Source organism: Scyliorhinus torazame, chromosome 7 (genome assembly GCF_047496885.1).
Source record: "Scyliorhinus torazame isolate Kashiwa2021f chromosome 7, sScyTor2.1, whole genome shotgun sequence".
In the NCBI taxonomy this organism is placed as follows: Eukaryota; Metazoa; Chordata; class Chondrichthyes; order Carcharhiniformes; family Scyliorhinidae; genus Scyliorhinus; species Scyliorhinus torazame.
In genome coordinates, this window is record NC_092713.1 from 256,352,795 (window position 1) to 256,379,589 (window position 26,795).

The 26,795-nt window shown below is 46.0% G+C and overlaps 1 long non-coding RNA gene across 1 annotated transcript in view; it reads right to left on the reverse strand.

Annotated features, from left to right (window-relative positions):
• The window catches only part of LOC140426977 (uncharacterized), a 40,489-nt gene that overhangs the window by 5,775 nt on the left and 7,919 nt on the right, over positions 1-26,795 (reverse strand). The window contains exon 2 of the long non-coding RNA XR_011948356.1: positions 5,846-6,102. This is a non-coding gene — a long non-coding RNA (uncharacterized lncRNA). The remainder of the gene's footprint in view (positions 1-5,845; positions 6,103-26,795) is intronic.

A 26,795-nucleotide genomic window follows, 5' to 3' on the forward strand; every position in this document is an offset into this window, starting at 1 on the left:
GATCAAACGCTTTACTGAAATCCACATACACCACATCAACTGCTCTACCCTCTTCTACCTGTTCAGTCACCTTCTCAAAGAACTCGATAAGGTTTGTGAGGCATGACCTACCCTTCACAAAGCCATGCTGACTATCCCTAATCATATTATTCCTATCTAGATGATTATAAATCTTGTCTCTTATAATCCCCTCCAAGACTTTACCCACAACAGACGTGAGGCTCACCGGTCTATAGTTGCCGGGGTTGTCTCTACTCCCCTTCTTGAACAAAGGGACCACATTTGCTATCCTCCAGTCCTCTGGCACTATTCCTGTAGCCAATGATGACATGAAAATCAAAGCCAAAGGCCCAGCAATCTCTTCCCTGGCTTCCCAGAGAATCCTAGGATAAATCCCATTTAGGCCCCGGGGACTTATCTATTTTCAGCCTGTCCAGAATTGCCAACACCTCTTCCCTACGTACCTCAATGCCATCTATTCTAATAGCTTGGGTCTCAGCATTCTCCTCCACAACATTATCTTTTTCCTGAGTGAATACTGTTCATTTAGTATCTCGCCTATCTCTTCAGACTCCACACACAACTTCCCATCCCTGTCCTTGACTGGCCCTACTCTTACCCTAGTCATTCTTTTATTCCTGACATACCTATAGAAAGCTTTTGGGTTTTCCTTGATCCTACCTGCCAAATACTTCTCATGTCCCCTCCTTGCTCGTCTTAGCTCTCTCTTTAGATCCTTCCTCGCTACCTTGTAACTATCAAGCGCCCCATCTGAAACTTCACTCCTCATCTTCACATAGGCCTCCTTCTTCCTCTTAACAAGAGATTCTACTTCTTTGGTAAACCACGGTTCCCTCGCTCGACGCCTTCCTCCCTGCCTGACCGGTACGTACTTATCAAGAACACGCAGTAGTTGTTCCTTAAACAAGCTCCACATATCCAGTGTGCCCAACACTTGCAGCCTACTTCTCCAACCTATCCCCCCCCCCAAGTCATGTCTAATGGCATCATAATTGCCCTTCCCCCAGCTATAACTCTTGCCCTGCGGGGTATACTTATCCCTTTCCATCACTAATGTAAACGTCACCGAATTGTGGTCACTGTCCCCAAAGTGCTCACCTACCTCCAAATCTAACACCTGGCCTGGTTCATTACCCAAAACCAAATCCAATGTGGCCTCTCCTCTTGTTGGCCTGTCAACATATTGTGTCAGGAAACCCTCCTGCACACATTGTACAAAAAATGACCCATCTAATGTACTCGAACTATATCTTTTCCAGTCAATATTTGGAAAGTTAAAGTCTCCCATAATAACAACCCTGTTACTTTCGCTCTTATCCAGAATCATCTTCGCCATCCTTTCCTCTACATCCCTAGAACTATTTGGAAGCCTATAGAAAACTCCCAACAGGGTGACCTCTCCTTGCCTGTTTTTAACCTCAGCCCATACTACCTCGGAAGAAGAGTCCCCATCTAGCATCCTCTCCGCCACCGTAATACTGTTTTTGACTAGCAGCGCCACACCTCCCCCTCTTTTGCCTCCTTCTCTGAGCTTACTAAAACACCTAAATCCCGGAACCTGCAACAACCATTCCTGTCCCTGCTCTATCCATGTCTCCGAAATGGCCACAACATCGAAGTCCCAGGTACCAACCCATGCTGCCAGTTCCCCTACCTTATTTCGTATACTCCTGGCATTGAAGTAGACACACTTCAATCCACCTACCTGAACACTGGCCCCCTCCTGCGAAGTCAATTCTGTGCTCCTGACCTCTATACTCTCAATCTCTCGTATCCTAAAACTACAATCCAGGTTCCCATGCCCCTGCTGTATTAGTTTAAACTCCCCCAAAGAGCACTAACAAATCTCACATTGAACTTTTTCCTCGCTAAAACAATCTGGGCCCAGTTTAACCTCTTAACAATCAAACCACCTAGGCTTACAGTCAGGCAGACTTCAACACAGGTCACATTACCCTTTTCATTTTGCCTTAAATTTTAAGCCACAGGGTGCGATTTAACGTACAAAAAGAGTCCTGTTTTGGGCATGTATAGGCGGAGTCTTTCTCGGCACCTGCCGCACCGAGAACAACCCCGCTATCTATAGGAATAGGGAGAGAGAGCAATTAAACACGTGGCTACAGGGATGGTGCAGGCGGGAGGGATTCAGATTTCTGGATAACTGGGGCTCTTTCTGGGGAAGGTGGGACCTCTACAGACAGGATGGTCTACATCTGAACCTGAGGGGCACAAATATCCTGGGGGGGAGATTTGTTAGTGCTCTTTGGGGGAGTTTAAACTAATACAGCAGGGGCATGGGAACCTGGACTGTAGTTTTAGGATACGAGAGATTGAGAGTATAGAGGTCAGGAGCACAGAATTGACTTCGCAGGAGGGGGCCAGTGTTCAGGTAGGTGGTTTGAAGTGTGTCTACTTCAATGCCAGGAGTATATGAAATAAGGTAGGGGAACTGGCAGCATGGGTTGGCACGAATGACATATGTAGAAAGAGTAGCGAGCTCCTGCAACTGCAATTTAGGGAGCTAGGTAGAAGATTAAAAAGCAGGACCTCTAGGGTAATAATCTCAGGATTACTCCCTGTGCCACATGCTAGCGAGGCTAGTAACAGGAATATAGTGCAGTTGAACACGTGGTTAAACAACTGGTGCAGGAGGGAGGGCTTCAGTTTTTTAGATCACTGGGATGTCTTCCAGGGAAGGTGGGGCCTTTGCAAGAAGGACGGGTTACACCCGAGCTGGATGGGCACGAATATCCTGGCTGGAAGGTTTGCTAGTATGGTTTGGGTGGGTTTAAACCAATTTGGCAGTGGGGTGGGAACCAGGACAGTAAGCCAGCAAGTGTAGAGACTGGGGAAGTGCATGGTATCAGGGTCAGGCTGGTTAAGAGGAAGGGTAGCTGGGGGAGGTCGAACTCAGTGGGCCTGGAGGTCTGGAATGTATGTGCTTCAATGCACGGAGTATAACAGATAAGACAGATAAACTTAAAGCCTTGATTCACACGGAACTTGGATGTGGTTGCTGTAACGGAGACTTGGTTAAAAAGGGACAGGACTGGCAGCTAAATAGTCCAGGATATAGATGTTTTAGGCGAGACAGGGAGGAAGGTAAAAGAGGTGGGGAAGTTGCAATACTGATTCGAGAACATTTTACAGCTGTACAGAGGGAGGACAACATGGAAGAATCAAGTAACGAGGCACTGTGGGTAGAGCTTAGAAACCGGAAGGGGGCAGTCACTATGATGTTGGTGTACTACAGGCTTCCCAACAGCCCACGGGAAGTTGAAGAACACATATGTAAGCAGATTCTGGATAGATGTAGAAATAATCAGGTTGTTGTAGTGGGAGACTTTAGTTTTCCTCATATTGACTGGAAATCCCTTAGGGCTAGGGGTCTGGATGGTGAGGAATTTGTTAAGTGTGTCCAAGAAAGGGCGGCATGTGGTGCAGTGGTTAGTATGGGACTACGGCGTTGAGGACCCGAGTTCGAATCCCGGCCCTGGGCCACTGTCTGTATGGAGTTTGCACATTCTCCCCATGTCTGCGTGGGTTTCACCCCCACAACCCAAAGATGTGCAGGTTAGGTGGATTGGCCACGCTAAATTGCCCCTTAATTGGAAAACAAATAACTGGGTACTCTAAATTTATCAAAGAAAAGTGCGTCCAAGAAGTTTTTTGGAACATATGTGGATAGTCCGACTAGAGAGGGGCTACATTAGACCGAGTACTAGGGAACGAGCCCAGGCAGGTCATCAAAGTTGCAGTGAGAGAACATGTGGCGAACAGTGACCACAATTCCGTAAGCTTTCGGATACTCATGGAAAAGGACGAGTGTTGTCGTAGGATAATTGGGGGAAGGCGAACTACAACCAGATTCGGCAGGATTTGGAGGCTGTTGTTTGGGAGAGGCTGTTTGAGGGTAAATCCACATTTCGCATGTGGGAGTCTTTTAAGGAGCAGTTGATGGGAGTGCAGGACTAGCATGTGCCAATAAAAAGGTAGGACAGGAAAGTCAGGATTCGGGAACCATGGATGACCAGGGAAATTAAGAATTTTGTCAAAAAGAAAAAAGATGCATATGTGAGGTACAGGCAACTAAAAACACACAAAGCACTTGAGGAATACAAGGAAAGTAGAAAAGAGCTCAAGCAGGGAGTTAGGAGGGCAAAAAGGAGTCACAAAATGTCCTTGGCAGACAGGATTAAGGAATCCCAAGGCATTTTATACGTATATTAGGAACAAGAGGGTAGCTAGAGAAAGAATTGGTCTACTCAAGGACAAATTAAGGAAATTATGTGTAGAACCAGAAGAAGTAGGTGAGGTCCTTAATGAGTATTTTACATCGGTATTCACAAAGGAGAGGGACATGTTGATTGGTGGTGTCTCAGAGGGATGTGTAAACACTTTAGAACAGGTCGTTATTACAAGGGAGGAAGTGTTAGGTGTGTTAAAAATCATTAAGGTAGACAAATCCCCAGAGCCAGATGGTATCTATCCCAGATTACTGAGGGAGACAAGAGATGAAATTGCTGGGCCTCTGACAGAAACCTGTGTCCTCTCGTTGGCCGCAGGTGAGATCCCAGAGGATTGGAGGATAGCCATTGTTGTACCGTTATTTAAGAAGGGTTGCAAGGACAATCCGGGTAATTATAGGCCAGTGAGCTTGACGTCAGTGATAGTGAAATTGTTGGAAAAGATTCTCAGAGATAGGATCTATGCACATTTGGAAACTAATGGTCTTATTAGCGACAGACAGCATGGTTTTGTACGAGGGAGGTCATGTCTCACTAATTTTTTGAGGTGACAAAAATGATTGACGAGGGAAGGGCTGTGGATGTTGTGCACATGGACATTTTATAAGGTCCTCATGGCAGGCTGGTGCAAAAGATTAGATCACATGGGGTCAGGGATGAACTAGCTGGATGGATCCAGAACTGGCTTGGCCATTGAAGACAGAAGGCAGTGGAAGGGTGTTTTTCCGAATGGAGGTCTGTAACTAGTGGTGTTCTGCAAGGATCAGTACTGGGACTTCTGCTCTTTGTAATATATATAAATGACTTGGAAGAAAACATAGCGGATTGATCAGCAAGTTTGTGGATGATACTAAGATTGCAGGAGTTGCGGATAGTGATGAAGATTGTCAGAGAATACAACAGGATATAGATAGGCTGCAAAATTGGGCAGACAAATGGCAGATGGAATTTAACCCGGACAAATGCGAGGTGATACATTTTGGTAGATCCAATTCAGGTGGGAGCTATAAAATAAATGGCAGAACCATCAGGAGCACAGAAACACAGAGATTTGGGCGTGCAGATCCACAGATCCTTAAAAGTGGCAGCATAGGTGGAAATGGTGGTAAAGAAAGCATGTGGCATGCTTTTGAGTATAAAAGTTCGAAAATTATGTTACAATTATATAGAACATTGGTTAGGCCACATTTGGAATACTGTGTCCAATTCTGGTCACCACACTACCAGAAAGATGTGGAGGCTTTGGAGAGAATACAGAAAAGATTTACCAGGATGTTGCCTGGTATGGAGGGTATTAGCTTTGAGGAGAGATTGAATAAACTGGGATTGTTCTCCCTAGAGAGTCGGAGGTTGAGGGGCGACCTGATAGAAGTTTATAAAATTATTAGGAGTATAGATAGGGTGAACAGTTGGAGGCTTTTTCCCAGGGCGGAAATTACAATTACAAGGGTGTACAAGTTCAAGGTGAGGGGGGAAAGATTCAGTGGAGATGTGCGGGGGAAGTTTTTTACACAGAGGGTGGTGGTGGCCTGGAATGCACTGCCAAATGAGGTGGTTGAGGCAGATACGTTAGCGACCTTTAAGACTTATCTGCATATGCACATGAACAGACGGGGTGTAGAAGGAAACAGGCAGTTGGTCTAGATAGGACACATAATCGGCGTAGGCTTGTAGGGCCTGCTCTTGTGCTGTATTGTTCTTTGTTAAGACTGTGCGGCAGTTAGAGTTCGGCTTCAGGTCTTCCTTCAACATTTCACAAGGCATTGTTCCCTTGCTGAACCACAGTTTCCTGGTACACATTCCCTCTGACATAATTTCATATGATGTCCGTTGCCTGTATATGAAATGAAATGAAAATGAAATGAAAATCGTTTATTGTCACAAGTAGGCTTCAAATGACGTTACTGTGAAAAGCCCCTAGTCGCCACATTCCGGCACCTGTTTGGGGAGGCTGGTACGGGAATTGAACCGTGCTGCTGGCCTAGTCTGCTTTCAAAGCCAGCAATTTAGCCCTGTGCTAAACAGCCCCTATATTCTCAGAGGTGGATAATTGATTAGCTTCCTCACCAGGCAGACATGTAGCCTGATTCCAGATTTTGAATCTGCACAGGATTTTGCAATACCTGTCCAAAAGACATTAAACTTTGCTAAAGCATTTGAACACTGAAGCCTGTAAGGGTCAATATTCCATCAGGGAGACTCTTAACAACACAGCTTAAAATACATTGCAAAATACAATGTGAACTAACATCAGAGTCCTTGAAGAAGCCAAGAGCACTAGCATCAATGCCATGATCAGCCAAAACTAATTCGGCTGGGCCGGCCATGTGATTAGGATGTCAATGTCCCGACTGCCAAAGCAAATCTTCATTCCCTGGCTCAAGGAAGACTGCCGAACAAGAAGAGGACAAAGGGAGGGCTTACCGCAAGAAATGCAAAATAGACGTCGACGCCTGGGAGGCCCATGCTCAGAATAGCCCTACTTAAAAGAACATCCTGATTGAAGGGACATACTTCTTCCACTCACCCGACAGCAAGAGGAGGCATGGAAAAGGAGCCTGAGAAAGGAATACCAGCGATCTAGTCAAAGAACTGATCCTATCTCCTGGAAACACCTGCCAAGTGTGCGGTGGCCTAGGACCGGGCTCATCAGCCACACAAGGACCCACAGAACCCATGACCAGTAACGTGGAGTTTCTTAGGTGGCTAATCTTACTCGGTAGCGAGTGATTGCTGAAGATTACATGCACACCAAATCCTTCAATGGAATTAACATCCATGACAAACCAAAGTTTAAAAGAATCTTTCACTTTCTGTGGCTCCAAACTCACTTTATACACGAAAGTACTTTTTCATGGAATTAACAGCCTCATGATAAACTAAAGTTTAAAAAATATATATATATCTTTCTTTCACTTTATGTGCACTTTAAACATTTCTTTTGAAATATATTTTATTGGGGGCATTTTCAAATATACACACAAAAAACAACAAAAAACCACAGCCTCAGCAAATAGCCACAACATCCTTGCACCCCCACAATCTCCTCTCCACTCTACCCGCTGCACCCAGGCACCTGCCGCCCCCTTTTTAAACTTTTAACCCAGACCCCCAGCCCAAACAGAAAATGAACCCCCCATTGACGACTCAATACTCCTTAAAGAAGTTAATGAACAGCTTCCACCTGAGGAAAACCCCTCCTCTGATGCTGAACTTGATTTTCTCTAAGTGCAGGAACTCTGCCAAATAGCTCACCCATATCCCTGCACTAGGCAGCACCGAGTCCCGCCAGTACAACAAAATCCATCTCCGGGCTATCAGGGAGGCAAACACCGACTTCCGGTGGCGGCCATGGTGTGAGTGGTCGCGCACAGGGCAGCTCCTGCTCAAAGGCATAGGTAGGAGCTCTTTTTACCGGATGTTGGATATAATTTTAACAAAAAGGTGTAATTGAAGGTCGTAGGGTAGGTCCCCCAGGAGTGGTATATTCGCTGGTTACTAAACCCGACAGAAGATGGTGAGAGATCTGGCTGAGGAGTTGGAGGAAACCTGTGGCGCAGCAGCCAGTGGAAGGATGGCGGAAGTGCAAGTCGGAAAGCCCCAGATGGAGCAGTTGATGGCTTTTATTAAGGATGAGTTCCGCCAGCAGAGGAAGGAGATGTGGGAGGACCGCTCGAAGGCCATTGAAGGAGCTATGGCACCCCTGAAGAGTTTGATGGAGTGGGTGGAGAAGTGTTTGGAGGTGTAGGGGTCGCAGATCTGAGAGATTGATGGGGTGATTTTGGATCGTAGTGATCGAGCGGTGGCACTGGAGGCGGAGCTCTTAGGAGACCTTTGCAAGATGTCGAGGACAAAGGTGGAGGCCCAGGAGAAATTCTCGAGAAGGCAGAATCTGCGGATAATGGGCCTGCCTGAAGGAACAGAAGGTGTGAGTGCCACGAGGTCTAAAAGATGCTAGCGGGGCTGGTGGCAGAGGGGGTGCTAGATAAGGCCCCTGAAGTGGACAAAGCATACAGGTCTCTGAGGCAGAAGCCGAGAGCTGGGGAGCTGATGCGTGAAGCGATCAGGAGACTCCACAAATTTGTGGAGAAAGAGATCTTGCGTTAGGCCGGGGAGGAGCGCACCTGCGAATGGGAGGGGAACAAGGTCTGAATATATCAGGACATTGGAGCCAAGTTGGCGAAACAGTGGTCAGGGTTCAACAAGGCCAAGGTGGTGCCGTACTGGCAGCAGATCAGGTTTGGGGTGCTTTACCCGGCAAAGTTATGGGTTACGTTTGAAGGCTGGGAATACTACTTTGAGATCCCAGAGGCTGCCGAGGACTTCATCAAGGAGCATAAAGGGGAAAGAACATGGTTGAACAATGCTGGGGAACTGGCATTTTATAATGGTTAGGAATATGGTTGAAGTGGGGTTAGCGATTGGGGTTTGTTTGTTCCCTCCGGTTTGCAGGGGGTTCTATTATGGGTTTTTTGTTTACTGTTGGGTTGGTAAGGGGTGGCAAGGGTGAAATGTTTATGTGGGGATTGATGATCCCACACCCCCACCTCTTGTTTCATGGGGCTGTTTGTGTTTGATTTGTTTGTTTGCTCTCGGGGGAGGTGACCTGGAGTTCAGGATGACATTTGTTTGGGTGAGGGACGGAAAGGGGGGAGGAGGGGCGGAGCCTGACGTGACGTGGTAGGGGATGAGAGATGACGTGACGTGGTAGGGGCGGAGAAGGAGGCCATCTGGTATTGGCTAAGTACAGGGTGGAATTAACGGGGGTGGAGTTAAGTGGGTAGGATGACGGACGGTAAAAGAGGCATAAGTCTCCGGTGAGGCATATAACGTGGAACGTCCGCGGGCTTAATGGAGCTAGAAAGCAGAGGTGGTCTTTCTGCAGGAGGCACACCTCAGCATGAAAGACCAGGTTAGGTTACGGAAGGGTTGGGTCGGGAAGGTTTTCCACTCGGGATTTGATTCGAAATCGCGGGGAGCGGCCATTTTAATGAGCAAGAAAACGGGGTTTGTGAATGCGAAGGAAGTGAGGGATCCGGGTGGGAAATACGTGATTGTGAGTGGGGTATTAGAAAGATGCCGGTGGTGTTGGTAAACGTGTATGCACCAAATTGGGATGCTGTGGGTTTTATGAGGGGGGTGCTGGCAGCAATCCTGGACTTGGCCACACACTAGTTGACTGTGGGAGATTTTCACTGTGTCCTAGAGGCGAAGGTGGATAGGTCGAGCCCCAGGTCAATGGGTAGGGTACAAATGGCAAAGGAGCTGGGTGGATTTATGGAAAGGATGGGTATGGTGGATCCATGGCACTTTCAGAACCCAGAGGGAAGGGATTATTCCTTTTTTTCAAATGTTTATAAGGTGTTTTCGAGGATTGATTTTTTTGTGGTGAGTCGGGAAATTTTGGTTGGGGTGGAGGGGGCAGAGTATGCGGGGGTAGTGACTTCGGACCATGCGCCCCACTGGCTGGAGATTCCGCTTACACCGGGACGGGAGCAGAGGCTGGGGTGGAGGTTTGATTCGGGGTTGTTGACAGATGGACGCTTTTGTGACAAGGTGCGGGCGGCGATTAAGGATTATGTGGAGTTGAATCAGAAGGCCGGCAGCCATTTTTTGGGGGAGCGTTAAAGGCAGTGGTCCGGGGGAGATTATCTCGTTCAAGGCTCCCGCGGATAGGGGGCGGGGAAGGAATATGACCGTCTAATGAGTGAGATAGTGGAGGTGGATAGGGAGTATTCGAGGGTGCCCACCACGGAGGGATTGGCAAGGATGAAAAAGTTACAGGGGCAATTTGATAGGTTGACAACAGGGAGGGAGTAGGACAGTTACGTAGGGGCAAGCGGGATGCAGTACAAATATGGGGAGAAGGCGAGTCGCTTGCTAGCTCACCAGCTGCGAAGGCAGATCGCGTCCAGGGAAATATTGAGGAAAGAGACTGGGGTTGGGGATATGGAGTCTGAGCCGATAAATGAGGCATTTAGGGAGTATTACCAGGGATTGTACAAGGCAGACCCGGGGGGAGGAGAGGGGGACATGGGACGGTTTTCGGACGAGCTGGAGTTTCCTCAGCTGGAGGAAGTAAAGAGGCAGGCGCTGGAGGAGCCCCTGGGGGTGAGTGAGGTGTTGGATAGTATCAGGGGTATGAAGTTGATGAAGTCACGGTAGCACGGTAGAACAGTGGTTAGCACTATGGCTTCACAGCGCCAGGGCCCCAGATTCGATTCCCGGCTGGGTCACAGTCTGTGTGGAGTCTGCACGTTCTCCCCGTGTCTGCGTGGGTTTCCTCCAGGTGCTCTGGTTTCCTCCCACTAGTCCCGAAAGACGTACTGTTAGGTAATTTGGACATTCTGAATTCTCCTTCAGTGTACCCGAACAGGCGCCGGAATGTGGCGACTAGGGGCTTTTCACAGTAACTTCATTGCAATGTTAATGTAAGCCTACTTGCGACAATAAAGATTATTATTAGCCAGCGCAAACAATAACGGTGACAGCGGGCACCCCTGCCTTGTTCCCCTGTGTAATTCGAGCTCCGTGAGCTCATATCATTCATCCTCACACTCGCCCTTGGTGCCACATACAGCAAGCACACCCATGCCACAAACCTCGGCCCAAACTCAAACCTTCCCAGAACCTCAAACAAGTACCTCCACTCCACCCGGTTGAATGCATTCTCCGCGTCAATGGATACCACTTTCTCCGGTACCTGGGCTTCCGACCGATTCAAGACTGCATTTACCAACCTCTTATATTGCTCGAGAGCTGCATGCCTTTTACAAAGCCTGATTGGTCTTCTGCAACCATCCCCGGGACACAACCCTCCATCTTTCCCGCCAATAACTTAGCCAGCACTTTCACATCTGTATTCAACAGTGATATGGGCCTATACGACCCACATTCCACCGGGCCAATCCCCTTTTCGGGATTAACATAATCACTGCCTGCGTCATCGTCTCTGGCAGCTCCCCCCTCTCCCAACACCTCATTAAACACTCCCAAAAGATCCGGTGTCAGGTCCGTCGCGGGGGGGGGGGGGGGGGGGGTGAGCGGTGTTGCCGAACCTACTTCAGTATTATTGGGCAGCAAATAAGGTGCAACGATGGTGGGAAGGAGAGTGGGCAGAATGGATGAGGATGAAGGAGGAACCTTGTGGGGGGGTCCAGCTTGAGTGCTATGGTGACAGCAGCATTGCCATTGGCGCTGAGTAGGTATTCAGGGAGTCCGGTGATGCAGTCAACGGTGAAAATTTGGAACCAGTTGAGGAGGCATTTTAGGATGGAGAGAATATCGGAGTTAACGCTGTTGTGTGAGAATCACGGGTTTGAACTGGAGGGAGTGGGGGATGGGCAGTATGTATAGGAGGTAGAGGGAAGTGGGGCTGGTCAAGTTGATGGATTTGTCCCTGGAGGAAGGGTTTGCCAGTCTGGAGGAGCTGAGGGAGAAGGTAGAGCTCCCGAGAGGGAGTGAGTTCAGGTACCTGCAGGTGAGGGACCGCCGGATTGAAGGGGAGGGTAGAATTGGAGATATATACAGGTGGCTGGGGGAGCAGGGAGGTGAACGGGTGGTGAAGATCAAGGAAAAATGGGAAGGGTGTTGGGAGGGGAGATCAATTGGGGAATATGGAGTGAGGCACTGTGCAGGGCAAACGCAACCTCCTCGTGCGCAAGGATGAGTCTGTTCAAAGTCGTACACCGGGTACAAGAATGAGTGGGTTCTTCCAGGGGGTGCCAGATGAGTGTGAGAGGTGTGGGCGAGAACCAGTGAATCATGCACATATGTTCTGGGGCCTGTGAAAAGTTGGAGAAATTCTGGGCGTGAGTGTTCGCGGCCCTAGCAAGGATAGTGGGGGAGGAGGTGGACCCGGATCCTTTGGTGGCGATATTTGGGGTTTCGCAATTCATGGAGAGGAGGAAGGCCGATGTTGTGGCCTTTACCTCTCTGATTGCCCACTGATGAATCTTACAGGAGTGGCGGTCGGCATTGTCACTGGGGGTGGCGGCCTGGTTGGGCGACCTGTATGACTTCCTGCGGCTGGAAAAGATAAAATATGAGCTAAGGGGCTCAGCAGAAGTGTTTGAGACAAGGTGGGGGATATTCGATATCGTGTTTGAGGAGTTGTTCGTTATGGCAGGGGGTGAAAAGGGGGAAAATGTTGTACAAACTGTATAGTTGACTTTTGGGAAGCATGTTTCCCGGGTTGTTTCTGTGTTGTAACTTTTTTGATGCACGTTTGTAATAAAAATTTAAAAATTTAAAAAGGGAGGCAAAGGCCAACAGATCAGCCTCTCTCCCCATCTGCCCTCCTGGATCCTCCGACACTCCAAATATTGCCACCTCCGGACTTGGAGCTACTGTTACCCCCAAATCTTCGTCATTATATCTGCAAATCCTGTCCAAAACCAACCCACTCCCCAACCTCAGACATGCCCAAAACATGTGGACATGGTTCACAGGCCTCCCCGCACACCGCCCATAACTATCCTCCACCCTGGAAAGAGCAGACTCATCCTGGAATTTTAAACATATTTATAAACACTATGGAAAATATTCTCTGATGCCTCCTGCCTCTTCTCGATGGTACTGGATGAAAAAATAATGTAATTAAACAAACATAAAAACGTACCTAATATCAGGGCACGCAGGCCAAGTTAGCACTGTCCCGAGATTTCTTATTCAGCTGCTTCAGAGCAGTGCTTGCAGAAAAGGACTTGAAAGACAAGAGGAGCAGAAATTTGGACTTGCCGTGCTTTCAGCATGCATGTCTGTGCATTGACGCGCATATGCAGCGTATGATCTCTATACATCAGAAGATTGTACGGAAGTTATGGGCCGTTATTTATTATTACAAAAGTAGAGATGTTATGCTTCAGTTGTACAGGGCATTAGTGAGACACTCCGCCGGGTCGGAGAATCGCCGGGGGCTGGCGTGAATCCCGCCCCCGCTGGTTGCCGAAGTCTCCGGCACCGGATATTTGGCGGGGGCGGGAATCGCGGCACGCCGGTTGGCGGGCCCCCCTGCTCGATTCTCCGGCCCGGATGGGCCGAAGTCCCGCCGCTAAAATGCCTGTCCCGCCGGCATAAATTAAACCACCTACCTTACCGGCGGGACAAGGTGGCGCGGGCGGGCTCCGGGGTCCTAGGGGGGGTGCGGGGCGATCTGGCCCCGGGGGGTGCCCCCACGGTGGCCTGGCCTGCGATCGGGGCCCACCGATCCGCGGGCGGGCCTGTGCCGCGGGGGAACTCTTTCCCTTCCGTCTCCGCTACGGTCTCCACCATGGCGGAGGCAGAAGAGACTCCCTCCAATGCGCATGCGCGGGAATGCCGTCAACGGCCGCTGACGCTCCCGCGCATGCGCCGCCTGGAGATGTCATTTCCGCGCCAGCTGGCGGGGCACCAAAGGCCTTTTCCGCGGAAATTTGTCCGGCGCCGACCTAGCCCCTTAAGGTTGGGGCTCGGCCCCCAAAGGTGCGGAGCATTCCGCACCTTTGGGGCGGCGCGATGCCCGTCTGATTTGCGCCGTTTTGGGTGCCAGTCGGCAGACATCGCGCCGTTTCCGGAGAATTTCGTCCCATGTCTGGAGAACTGTGTACAGTATTGGTGTCCTCACTCAAGGAAAGATGTAAATGACGTTAGAAGTAGTTCAGAGAAGGTTTATTAGACTAAGACCAGCAATGAGCAGGTTGTCCTTTGAGGAAAGGTTGTTCAGGTTAGGTTTGTATCGGGGGCAGCACAGTAGCACAAGTGGATAACACTGTGGCTTCACAGCGCCAGGTTCGATTCCCCGCTGGGTCACTGTCTGTGTGGAGTCTGCACGTTCTCCCCATGTCTGCGTGGGTTTCCTCCGGTTTCCTCCCACAGTCCAAAGACGTGCAGGTTAGGTGGATTGGCCATGATAAATTTCCCTTAGTGACCAAAAAGGTTAGGAGGGGTTATTGGGTTAAGGGGATAGGGTGAAAGTGAGGGCATAAGTGGGTCGGTGCAGACTCGATGGGCCGAATGGCCTCCTTCTGCACTGTATGTTCTTTGTTCTATGTATCCACTAGAATTTAGAAGAGTAAGAGGTGACTTGATCAAAACATTCTAAGATCCTGAGGGGGGTGAACAAGGTGGAGAGGATGTTTCCTCGTTGGAGAATCTAGAACAAGGGGTCACTGTTTAAAAATAAGGGATTGCTCATTTAAAACAAAGATGAAGAGAAATTATTTCTCTCAGAAGGTCGTGAGTCTCTGAAACTCTCTTTCTCAAAAGGCAGTGGAAATAGTGTCTTTGAATATATTTAAGGCATAGCTAAATAGATTCTTGATTAACAAGGGGGTGAAAGGTTATCTGATAGGCAGGAATATGGGGTTACGGTTACAATCAGATCAGCCATGAACTTATTAAATGGCGGAGCAGGCTCGAGGGACTGTGTGGCCTACTCCTACTCCTAGTTTGTATGAAGGTTTACTTTCATATTTGGATAACAAATTATGTGAGCTGCATACGCAGAGAAACGATAACAAGAATGCTGTGGCTAATCTACAGTTGTCACCTGACCTCCTCACCTCCCAATTTTTGTACCATACACTGCCCATTAGTTTGAGGGTGTCCGTCTAACAGAGAGTTAAAGCCAGATATTGGGTAAAAATGGATGACCACTTGTTACATTTTCTGTTTCAGAGCAGCCATTAGCTGCCGTGATATTTAATTCCATGTACCTGACCACAAGCAAACACTTACAGGCTAAAGAATGGTGCATTGAACAAGCCAGTACAATTACTTTAAGGTATCATGAGTCCATTTATGTAAGTTTGTGAGTAATGGCATAGTTGGAGGTGAAGGAGAGGGTGTTCTTGGTTTTACTATGCCTCCTATACATTAATGGTTGAAATGGTGAAGCTCTCAAACTGGTGAGAGAAAATGGTTATAATATTAAACATGCTTATTGTGATTCTTTTTTACAAGTTGCCTACTTTTACCTTAACTGTCATTGAAATTTTAACACTAGGACACAGTGTTGGATGGTGGGGGCATGATAGATTTTAATAACTCTGCGAATTTTCAGAAACTGTAATATCTATGGATTTTATTCTGTAACCGGTATTCAAATTAATGATTCAATTCAAATTTCTGCTAGTTGGAATGCTTTAAAGGGGGCATTTGTTTGTGAAGAAACAAAATTGCTTTATTATTTTATGACAAAATTCCTTTGAGTCCAGAGTTGAAGCAGCTGTGTGTGTCTTAATTGCCCACAATACAATTAGGTGTTTTTTTAAAATCCGTTTGAAGGAATGGTTAAACACATTGTGAACTTGAGACTACACCACGTTTAAACAAATCATGTGTCATGTGAGGGTACCTTTAAGACATGGATGTTTAAGCAATGTACCTTTAAGAAAACAGTGATGTCAGAGAGTGGGTGGGGCTGAGCTCAGGTCAGCCATTTTGCAGGTTTTTAGTTTCAGTTTAAAAAGCAGTGTGTGTGTGTGTCTGTGTGTTTCCAGAGAGCTGCAAGTTTTGAAAAGAGCTGGGTGTGTGTCTGTGGGGAACACTGTTTTGCAGTGAGCTGGATCTCTGCCATGAAAGACTATCTCTGGATCATTTGGGTGATTTAAAGTAAAGCCTTTAACCTGATGTGATTTTGTTTAAAGGTGTTAAGTCACTTGGAAGTTTGAAGGAACATTTTAAGGAGTTATTTACTGTTGCAATATTTTCTGAGTTATCTTTGAAGGGGTGTTTAGAGATCCAATGTTTATTTAAGATGTTAAGTTGAGTTCATGGAATAAACAGTGTTTTGTGTTTAAAAACCCACGTGTCCATAATTGTAATCCCACGCCTAGGGAAAAAGCCGTGTGCTCGGAAAAGCAACAAATACATTAAAGGGAGTGGTTGTTTGAACTCCATGATACATTTTGGGGTTCAGAAAACGCCTCGCCCATAACAATTGGGGGTTTGTCCAGGATAAAAGTCTATCTATTGGATTGGCTTTTGTGAACTTAAAGATAGTGAAGGATTGTTGCTTTTCCGGTGTGGTATTTTAGTTTAAGTGGAGAGAGTGTTGTGAACAATGGCTCTTTCAGAGGCTCAGACGTTTTTGAGGGTGGAGAATGTTACACGTAATACTTTACGGACAGAAACGAAAAGCAGACTGCTAGATTTGGCAAGAACATTGCAGTTAACATTACCTGACAAAATGCAAAAAGATGAGGTAATTATGGCGGTGGTTAAGCATTTAAAGTTGCCTGCGATAGAGTTTGACTCATTGGAAATGGCAAAAATTCAGTTCCAAACTAAACAAATGGAACATGAGAAAGAATTAAAGCGGCTTGAATACGAGAGTGAGAGAGAGGAAAAAGAAAGGGAAAGAGAGAAGAAAAATAAAGAGAAAGAGAGAGAGAGAGGAAAAAGAAAAAGAGAGAGAAGAAAGGAGAAAAGAAAGAATAGCCCTAGCAGAACAAAAAGAAAAAGAAAGGGTGATACAGATCAGAGAAAAAGATAAAGAGAGGGAGTTTGAACTTCAGAAAATGGCCATGAAGCATGACAATCGGTTAAAATTGGCAGACGTAAAGGGAAACGTACAGTTGGATGATAGTGATGAGGATAGTGAGAAAGAGAGTCATAGTCGAAGGCTTGGTGGGAATCTATTTAAATATGTCCAAGCATTGCCAAGGTTTGACGAGAAGGAAGTGGAAGCCTTCTTCATTTCATTTGAGAAGGTAGCTAAACAAATGAAATGGCCACAGGACATGTGGGTCGATTCAAACAAAGCTGGTAGGTAGAGCTAGTTAAGTGTATGCATCACTACCGGAGGAGGTATCTGGAACGTATGAGGAGGTGAAGAAATCCATCTTAAGTGCATATGAGCTAGTGCCTGAAGCTTACAAAGGTTTAGAAATTTAAGGAAAGAATTTGGTCAAACACACATAGAGTTTGAAAGGCTCAAACAGGATAATTTTGATAGGTGGATAAGGGCTTTGAAAATAGACCAAACGTATGAAGCTCTCAGAGAAATTATACTTTTGGAGGAGTTTAAAAATTCAATTCCTGATGTAGTGAGAACTCATGTGGAAGAACAGAGGGTTAAAACTGCGAGATTAGCAGCGGAAATGGCAGATGATTATGAATTAGTTCATAAATCAAAGATTGGTTTCCGACATCAGTTTCAGCCGGTGAGGGATAGAAACTGGGGACATGAGAAATACTCAAGTGGTAAAGGTAAAGGTGATCTGATGGGAGACAATAAAGAGAGTGTACCTCAGATTATAAAAGAAATCCAGGAGGGTGGAAAAGAAATGAAAAGTTTCAGATGTTTTCACTGTAATAAACTAGGCCATGTAAAGTCACAGTGTTGGTGGTTGAAGAAAAGCACTGGGAAGGCTGATGTGGTAAAACAGGATAAGACAGTGGGGTTTGTTAGAGTGGTAAAGGAAAGCCCAAGGGAAGCGAAGGAGGTGCAAATGATTGTACAGCCTGTTCAAGAAGTAACTGTTAAGAAGGTGCCAGACGTCTTTAAAGAATTTACTTGTGTGGGTAAAGTTAACTCATGTGTACCAGGAGGAGCAGGTAAAGAAGTCACAATTTTAAGAGATACAGGGCTAGTGAATCTTTAATGGTAAGAGATGAGGAATTATGTAGTTTGGGGAGAACGTTGCCAGAAAAGGTGGTGATATGTGGAATTCAGGGTGAGAGGAGTAGCGTTCCATTGTATAAGGTAAGGTTGGAAAGTGCAGTGAAGAGTGGTGAAGTGGTAGTAGGAGTAATAGATAAACTATCTTGTCCAGGAATACAGTTTGTCTTGGGTAATGGTATAGCGGGGTCGCAGGTGGGAGTGATGCCTACTGTGGTTGATAAGCCAGTGGAAAATCAGTCAACTGAAGTGTTGAAGGACAAAATCCTGGGATTTTTCCGGATTGTGTAGTAACAAGGTCGCAAAGTCACAGGTTAAGACAAGAGGAGAAATCAAAGAGTGAAGATGAAGTTGAAGTGGAATTATCAGAAACGATTTTTGATCAGACGGATGAAAAAGAACAAGAACAGGTGGAGGATGAGGCGGATATTTTTAGTTCAGGAAAATTGACGGAGTTACAACAGAAAGTTGTAGAAATAAAACGGATATATCAGAAAGCATATACGGAAGAGGAATCTGAGAGTATACCAGAGTGTTATTACCATAAATGTGATGTCTTGATGAGAAAATGGAGACCTGTACACATGCAGGCGGATGAAAAGTGGGCAGAAGTTCATCAAGTAGTATTGCCGGTAAGGTATAGAAAGGAGGTGTTGCGAGTTGCACATGAGGTACCAGTGGGAGGTCATTTGGGAATAAAGAAAACTCAAGCTAAAATCCAGAAACATTTTTATTGGCCTGGACTACATAAAGATGTAGTTAAATTTTGCTAATCATGTCACACATGTCAAGTGATAGGGAAACCTCAAGCAGTGATAAAACCAGCGCCCTTAATACCCATTCCAGCATTTGAGGAACCTTTTACAAGGGTCCTAATCAATTGTGTAGGACCGCTTCCTAAAACAAAAAGTGGGAATCAATATCTTTTGACTGTAATGGATGTGTCTACTAGGTTTCCAGAGGCCATTCCAGTATGTAATATTACAGCTAAAAGGATTGTGGAGGAGTTACTTAAATTCTTTACTAGATATGGACTACCCACAGAAATTCAATCGGATCAAGGAACAAATTTTACTTCAAAGTTATTCAAAGAAGTTATGGATAGCTTAGGAATAATACAATTTAAATCAACTGCGTACCATCCAGAATTGCAGGGAGCGTTAGAAAGGTGGCATCAGACATTAAAGACAATGTTGAGGGCGTATTGTCAAGATTATCCAGAGGATTGGGATAAAGGAATCCCATTCGTATTGTTTGCAATTAGGGATGCACCTAATGAGTCTACCAAATTCTGTCCTTTTGAACTAATTTTTGGTCATGAGGTAAGAGGACCACTTAAATTGATTAAGGAAAAATTGGTGGGTGAGAAATCGGAAATTACACTATTGGATTACGTGTCAAATTTTAGGGCATGATTAAATAGAGCAGGTGAATTGGCTAGATAACATTTGAAAGTTGCACAAAATGTGATGAAACGGGTAGCGGACAAGAAATCCAAAGTTCGTAGTTTTGCCAGTGGGGATAAAGTTTTATTGTCGTTACCAGTGGTAGGGGAGTCTTTAAAAGCTAGGTTTTGGACCGTATCGGATTGAAAGGAAATTAAGTGAGGTGAATTATGTGGTAAAAACACCAGATAGAAGGAAGACTCACCGAGTGTGTCATGTGAATATGCTTAAAAGGTACTTTGAAAGGGAAGGAGAGAAAAAGGGGGTTTTAATGATTCTAACTCAAAGTGACAAATCAAATCCAGATGACTGTGAATTTGATATACCTCAAATTAAATTGGAAAATGAGGATGTTCTTAAAAATTGGGATGAATTGTTAAGTTACCTTCCAGCGGAAAAACAAACTGACCTGAAAGAGTTATTGATATCACATGGGCAAGTTTGTAGAGATAAATTGGGAAGTACTAAAATGGCGATACATGATGTAGATGTGGGCAATGCTGTTCTTATCAAACAACATCCATATAGACTTAATCCTTTAAAATTGGCACAGGTTAACAGAGAGATTGAGAGTATGCTGAAGAATGGCATAATTGAAGTGGGTTGCAGCCAATGGAGCTCACCCATAGTAATGGTACCTAAACCAGACGGTACCCAACGGTTGTGCGTGGACTATAGAAAGGTGAATGCAGCTACAAGAACAGACTCTTATCCTATCCCGCGTTTGAAGGATTGCATGGAGAAAGTGGGACAATCTGCTTTTATTTCCAACTTCCAGACATGGAAAGAACATTTTAAACATTGTATGGAGTTCTTCGATCGACTTCAGGAGGTGGGTTTGGTGATGAACCTAGCCGAAAGTGAATTTGGAGAAGCCCGAATCACTTTCCTTGCGGAGTTTCCGATACCCTCAAGACGAAGGGAAATAATGCGATTTCTTAGCATGAATGGCTTTGATCGAACCTTTGTGCAAATGTTTTGTGGCGTGATTACTCCACTGATGGACTTGCTAAAGAAACCTAAAAAATTTCAATGGACAGCTGACTTTCAACAGGCATTTGACTGCCTGAAAGCTGTGATCACCAATGCTCCTGTATTGGAGAATTGCAAGGGACTCTGTGGTCAGATTGAACTAAAGTATCTGATTCTGACGAGAAATGCCGAGGAGTAGAGGAATGGATGAATCGTGCAGAGACTTTGTTCAAAGAGACTGTCAATCGAGAAGGATTTTGGTTGGAGGAAGAAGAACAAAGAAAAATGGACTATATTATTATACCTGTTTGCATGTGTTTTTTTTAAAAACGAAAAGGTATATTTACTCTGTACATTTCTTAGTGGATGGTGCAAAAGTGAAAAATGAAACCATCTTGAAGTTGATGGGTTTTTTTTTCTTGGGGGGAGGTGTCATGTGAGGGTACCTTTAAGACATGGATGTTTAAGCAATGTATCTTTAAGAAAACAGTGATGTCAGAGAGTGGGTGGGGCTGAGCTCAGGTCAGCCATTTTGCAGGTTTTTAGTTTCAGTTTAAAAAGCAGTGTATGTGTGTCTGTGTTTCAAGAGAGCTGCAAGTTTTGAAAAGAGCTGGGTGTGTGTCTGTGTTTTGCAGTGAGCTGGATCTCTGCCATGAAAAACTATCTCTGGATCATTTGGGTGATTTAAAGTAAAGCCTTTAACCTGATGTGATTTTGTTTAAAGGTGTTAAGTCTCTTGGAAGTTTGAAGGAACATTTTAAGGAGTTATTTACTGTTGCAATATTTTCTGAGTTATCTTTGAAGTAAGGGGTGTTTAGAGATCCAATGTTTATTTAAGATGTTAAGTTGAGTTCATGGAATAAACAGTGTTTTGTGTTTAAAAACCCACGTGTCCATAATTATAATTCCACATCTAGGGAAAAAGCCATGTGCTAGGAAAAGCAACAAATTCATTAAAAGGAGAGGTTGGTTGAACTCCATGATACATTTTGGGGTTCTGAAAACGTGTCGCCCAGAACACATGTATTGCTTTAATTGATCTGTACCAAAAGGGAAACCTTTATTTTCTGATATCTGTGGGGCTTGGGTTAAAATATGTTGACAAGAAATTGTGACTTTATTTATGGCTTCTTTATATCTGAGAGGAAAGGTGCATTTGTTTGTAATGACATGTAAACTCTTTGAGCGTCTCAGGGAAGAACGACCTTTCGTCTATATAGCTCTAGTTACAGAGTTGGGTGACACAAGGTTGGTGTCATCTTATAGTCAATAGGAGGGGTGCATTTGGACCATCTCATAGAATTAACAGTGCAGAAGGAGGTCATTCGGCCCAATGAGCCTGCGCCGGCCTTGGAAAAAGCACCATACCTAAGCCTACAACTCTACCTTATCCCCGTAACCCCTTCCAACCATTTTTGTTAGACACTAAGGGCAATTTAGCATGGCCAATCCACCTAACCTACACACCTTTGGACTGTGGGAGGAAACCAGAGCACCCGGAGGAAACCCAGGCAGACACGGGGAGAACGTGCAGACTCCGCCAGACAGTGACCCAAGCCAGAAATCAAACTTGGGACCCTGGAGTTGTGAAGCAACTGTGCTAACCACTATGCATCGTGCCAACCACGGTCTCCAAAAAAGGAACCATTGATTAATGAGAGACTGAGTGATAAAAGTTGAAGAATCAGTGTCTTTGTTAGCACAGTGATACAGCTTCAAGGGTATGACTCTTATGACAGTTCAACATCACTTCAAAGACAAAGGAGAGGGGTGTCGGCTCTGTGACAACACCCCCCACCCCGGAATTATGAGATGAGAAACCTCGGTGATGTCTTCACTGTTTCTTATTAAGTTTATGTAAAATCTTGCTGAATAAATCCTATTTGATTCATAAATTTGTATCTTGTAGGTCAAGTGCAACTGAGAGTCCTAGTATTTGAAATTAAAAATTCAGACCTTAAACGTTTTTTAAATTAAAAGTATTTTATACCTTGAAACCCTAAACTTCACTGGTGGGTTGGGGGGACAGTAGTGGCAGAGGTGTTAATTGCCATGAGCTATTCCAATACATTTGTTTGGGCAGTGACTAGTAACAAACATTTGCTCTGTTCAATGTCATATTTGGACAGTACTTTTTTTCACTGTCAAGACTGAGAACTTTGAATTTCAGGGCAACTAAGATCCACTTGCAGAAACATTTGCAGTAAACATTAAGTAATTCTGCTGATGCTGGAAATCTGAAATGAAAATAGAAAATGCTGGAAATGCTCAGCAGGTCAGGCAGCAGCTGTATGGACAGAAACCGGGTTAACGTTTCGGGTTTTGATGAACTCTGAAAAAAGGACATTGATCTGAAACATCTGAAACATTAACTATTCCTTACTCCACAATGCCCGATCTACTGTGTACTTCCAGCGTTCTCTATTTTTGCTTGAAGAGATATATTCACTTTTGTGTGTACTGTTCTCTTAAGCTGTTAACTTAAGTTTTCTCGATGAAGTGACAGAGAGGGTTGATCAGGATAATTCAGTTGATTTCATGGAGTTTTACAAGGCATCTGATAAGGTGCCACACAACAGACTTGTGAACAAAGTTAGAGCTCATGGAGAAAAGGGACAGTTGCAACATGGATATGAAATTGACTGAGTGACAGGTAACAAAGAGTAGTGCTGAATGGTGGTTTTTCACATGCAAGGAAGGTTTATCATGGACAGCCCCAGGGATTAGTGTTAGGCCCCAGCTCTTCTTGATGAATATTAATGACCTAGACCTTGATGTACAGGGCACAATTTCAAAGTTGCAGATGATACAAAACTTGCAAGTATTCTGAATCATGAGGCAGGTAGTGTTGAACTTCAAAAGGACATTGGCAGGTTGGTGTAATAGGTGGATAAGTGGCACATGAAATTTAATGGAGAGGACTGTGAAGGGGTACATTCTGGTAGCAGAAACTCAGGGGAAAAAATGGGCCTGAACTTCTGCGGAGTGGCAATCCGAGCCGCTCTGAACTTACTTTCACATTGTTTTGATTTTATCTTGTCCGATCTTCTGACTTAGGCCTTAAAGGTCCAAACTGGTTTAATTTTTTTTATCAAGCCAGGGAGAAGGTAAGTGTATAAGGAAAGGGTGTAGGATTTTGGCGGCAGGGAGATGGTGGAGTGCATATGGTTGCATCGAGCCTTGGTGGGAAGCGGGGGGGGGGGGGTTGGATCAGGCCTTGGAGGGAGGTAGGTGAGGTTGTGTCGGTCCGGGTCTTGACGGAAGTGCAGTTTCGGCCTTGGTGGGGGTTCAGGTCCGACCTTGGAGGGGGGTTGGATTGGGTTTGGCCTTATGGTAGGGTGGTTGAATCTGGTTGGTTTTAGTCGGGAAACGATGGGGGTGAAAGATGGGAGTCAGAACTTGGGAGGGGGAGTGGTGAGAGTTGGGTCCAATTGTGGGGGCTGGTGAAAGTTGGGCCTAGTGGGCATTGGGGTGAGAGTCTTGTGGTGGGGGATGAGAGTTGAAAGTCAGGCGTTGGGTGGGGTTGGGTGACAATCAGGAGTCAGGCCTTGGAGGGGATAGTGGGAGTCAGGCCCTTGGGGAAGTCTGAGAATTTGGAGTCAGACCTGCTGAGGTGGGGGGGCTGACAGTCGGGAGTCTGGCCTTGCGATAGGCTGCTGAAAGTTGGGAGTCCGATCTTGGGGACGAGGATGGGATTGAGATTTGGGAGTCGGGTCTTGCCAGGGAAGTGTAGGGGTGGGAGTCTGGTCTGGTGGAAGTCGGAAGGGTGGGTGGGGGTGAGGAGAGTCCCCATTGACAGGGAGTTGGGTCCCGTGGGGGTTAGGACATGAGTCCTGGTTTGCCGGTGTGGGGGGGGGGGGGGGGGGGGGGTAGTTAATCAGGGGGACGCTTCCCCAGGGCACCCCATGGGAATGGGGGGTCTTCTTGGAGGTTGGATGTGCATATGTACAGTGGTTACCCAGAAGTCAGATGTAGTTTTAATTCTTCTTTTTCTGCGTAACTACTGATGCAGCAAGGCGGAACCCTCAAAGCTTGTGATTTAAATTATATTTTCGGATGATTCCTAGTGCAGTGCAATTTCCCAAGGGTAGTTTACACTTCACAGGCAACTACCATGCAAACCTTACCTGGGAACATCCTGGGAAAGGGTTGGGGGAGCGATTCCAATCAAATCTTTGGGGAACCCCACAGTTACACTGCCCCGGGGCTGAGACGTTACAGCCCAACATAAAGTAAAGGGTACAATTTGAAGGGGGGGGGGCAGGGTCCTGAGATGAGTCCCCTTAAAACTGGATAGCTAGGATAACACTAGAATAGCTCTACATAAGTTTATTGAGGATTGAAACTGATCATAGAAAGTATATCCAGTAATTATTATTAAACATGTATTCTTAGAACATAGCAGTAACAAGCATTTAAACTTTTGCTAATAGTAGTAGCCGCAATGTATGATGGGATTTAAGCTAGCTAACTTGACCACATTCCTAAGACAGACCGAATCAGACAGAAATAATGTGGTCAACAATAATACAGCCAGCTTAATAAGCAGTTCTTATCAGCAGCTCTAGCATCCTGCACTCAGACAGACAACGAGATAAGAGAAATGGGAGTAGAGGAGAGCAAGAGACAGAGGATGAGATGGTCTTGGAAAACAACAGATGGCCAGGGAACAGGATGGGGCTAAACCACGAGCTGATCACAGAGTTACAATGCTGTCTAAAGTAAATTTCATTGGTCAAGGTAAAATCTAGAGCTACAAGGATTGGATCGGGTCCAACTGGAGTGGGTTACTGATTTTTGGAAATTGTATAACTGTTGAACCTGAAGCAATGTAAAGCAGAGTGGTTTTGGCATTTATCCAAATCACTCTCCCTCGTACATTGCACCAAGCTTGGAAAGTAAAACCGTCTTAACCAGAGTTTTTATCTCCGTGAGTCTTTGTGTTAGCTGAACTGCAATTAGGTGGAGAAAAGTCGCCATGTAAAATCCAGCTCAATACACAGTCTCTGAAAATGCTTCTACACAATTCTAAAGGGGGTGCAGGATCAGGGGGGCCTGGGTGTATATGTGCCTAAATCAATATGGCATTCTTAAGCTTTATCAGTATGAGCAGAGAGTACAAAAGTAAGGAAGTTAAGTTAAATCCATACAAAATACTAGTTCGGATATTGAGCCCACTGCTGGTGAGGACATTTAATAAAGCAAGAGAGAAGGGAGTCCTTCCCCCAATAATGTTGCAGGCCTCGATTTATTTGATCCTGAAATGGGAGAAGGATCCGGAGCAATGCGGGTCATACAGGCCAATTTCTCTACTGAATCTGGATGCCAAACTGGTGGCTAAGATACTGGCCACAAGGATAGAGGACTGTGTCCCGGGGGTGATAGGGGATGACCAGACGGGATTTGTAAAGGGCAGGCAACTCAAGGCCAATGTTCAAAGGGCTTTTAAATGTTATTATGATGCCCTCAGAAGGAGAGGTGGAGGTGGATGCGGAGAAAGCTTTTGATCGTGTGGAGTGGAATTACCTGTGGGAGGCGCTGGAAAGGTTTGGGTTTGGTGAGGGCTTTATTGACTGGGTGCGGTTGCTATCAGGCACCAGTGGCGAGTGTGCGTACGAATCGACTGAGGTCGGGGTACTTCAAACTACACCGAGGGACGAGGCAAAGGTGCTCCCTCTCCCCGATACTGTTTGCTCTCGCCATAGAGCCATTGGCCATGGCGTTAAGAGCCTCTAGGAACTGGAAAAGGCTGGTTCAGTGGGGGGGGGGGGGGGGAGAGGGGTGGAGCACTGGGTCTCACTTTACGCAGATGACCTGCTCTTGTATATTTCAGACCCGTTGGAGGGAATGGGGGAGGTAATGCGAATCCTGGGGGAATTTGGCAATTTTTTGGGGTATAAATTGAACATGGGGAAAAGCGAGATGTTCACGATCCAGGCAAGAGGACAGAAGAGACTGGGAGAGCTGCCACTTAGAATGGTAGGGAAGAGCTTTCGATATCTGGGAAACCAGGTGGCCCGGGAATGGGAGGCACTGCACAAGTTAAACCTATCCCGGTTGGTAGAACAAATGGAAGGGAACTTTAAGAGATGGGACATGCTGCCGCTATCAGTGGCGGGGAGGGTACAGACCGTGAAAATGATGGTCCTCCCTAGATTGCTGTTTGTCTTTCAGTGCCTCCCCATCTTCATCCCAAAGGCCTTTTTCAAGCAGTGAATAAGGTTATTTCGGGCTTTGTGTGGGCGGGTAAAACCCCGCGAGTGAAGAAAGTGTTGCTGGAGCGCAGTCAGGGGGAGTGTGGGTTGGCGCTGCCGAACTTCTGCAATTACTACTGGGCGGCTAATATAGCCATGATTAGGAATTTGGTAGTGGGGGAGGGGTCGGCATGGGAGCGGATGGAGGCGGCGTCACGCAAAGACACCAGTTTTGGAGCACTGATAATGGCACCTCTTCCGTTCTCGCCGGCCCGATACTCCACAAGTCCATTGGTGGTGGCAGCTCTGAGAA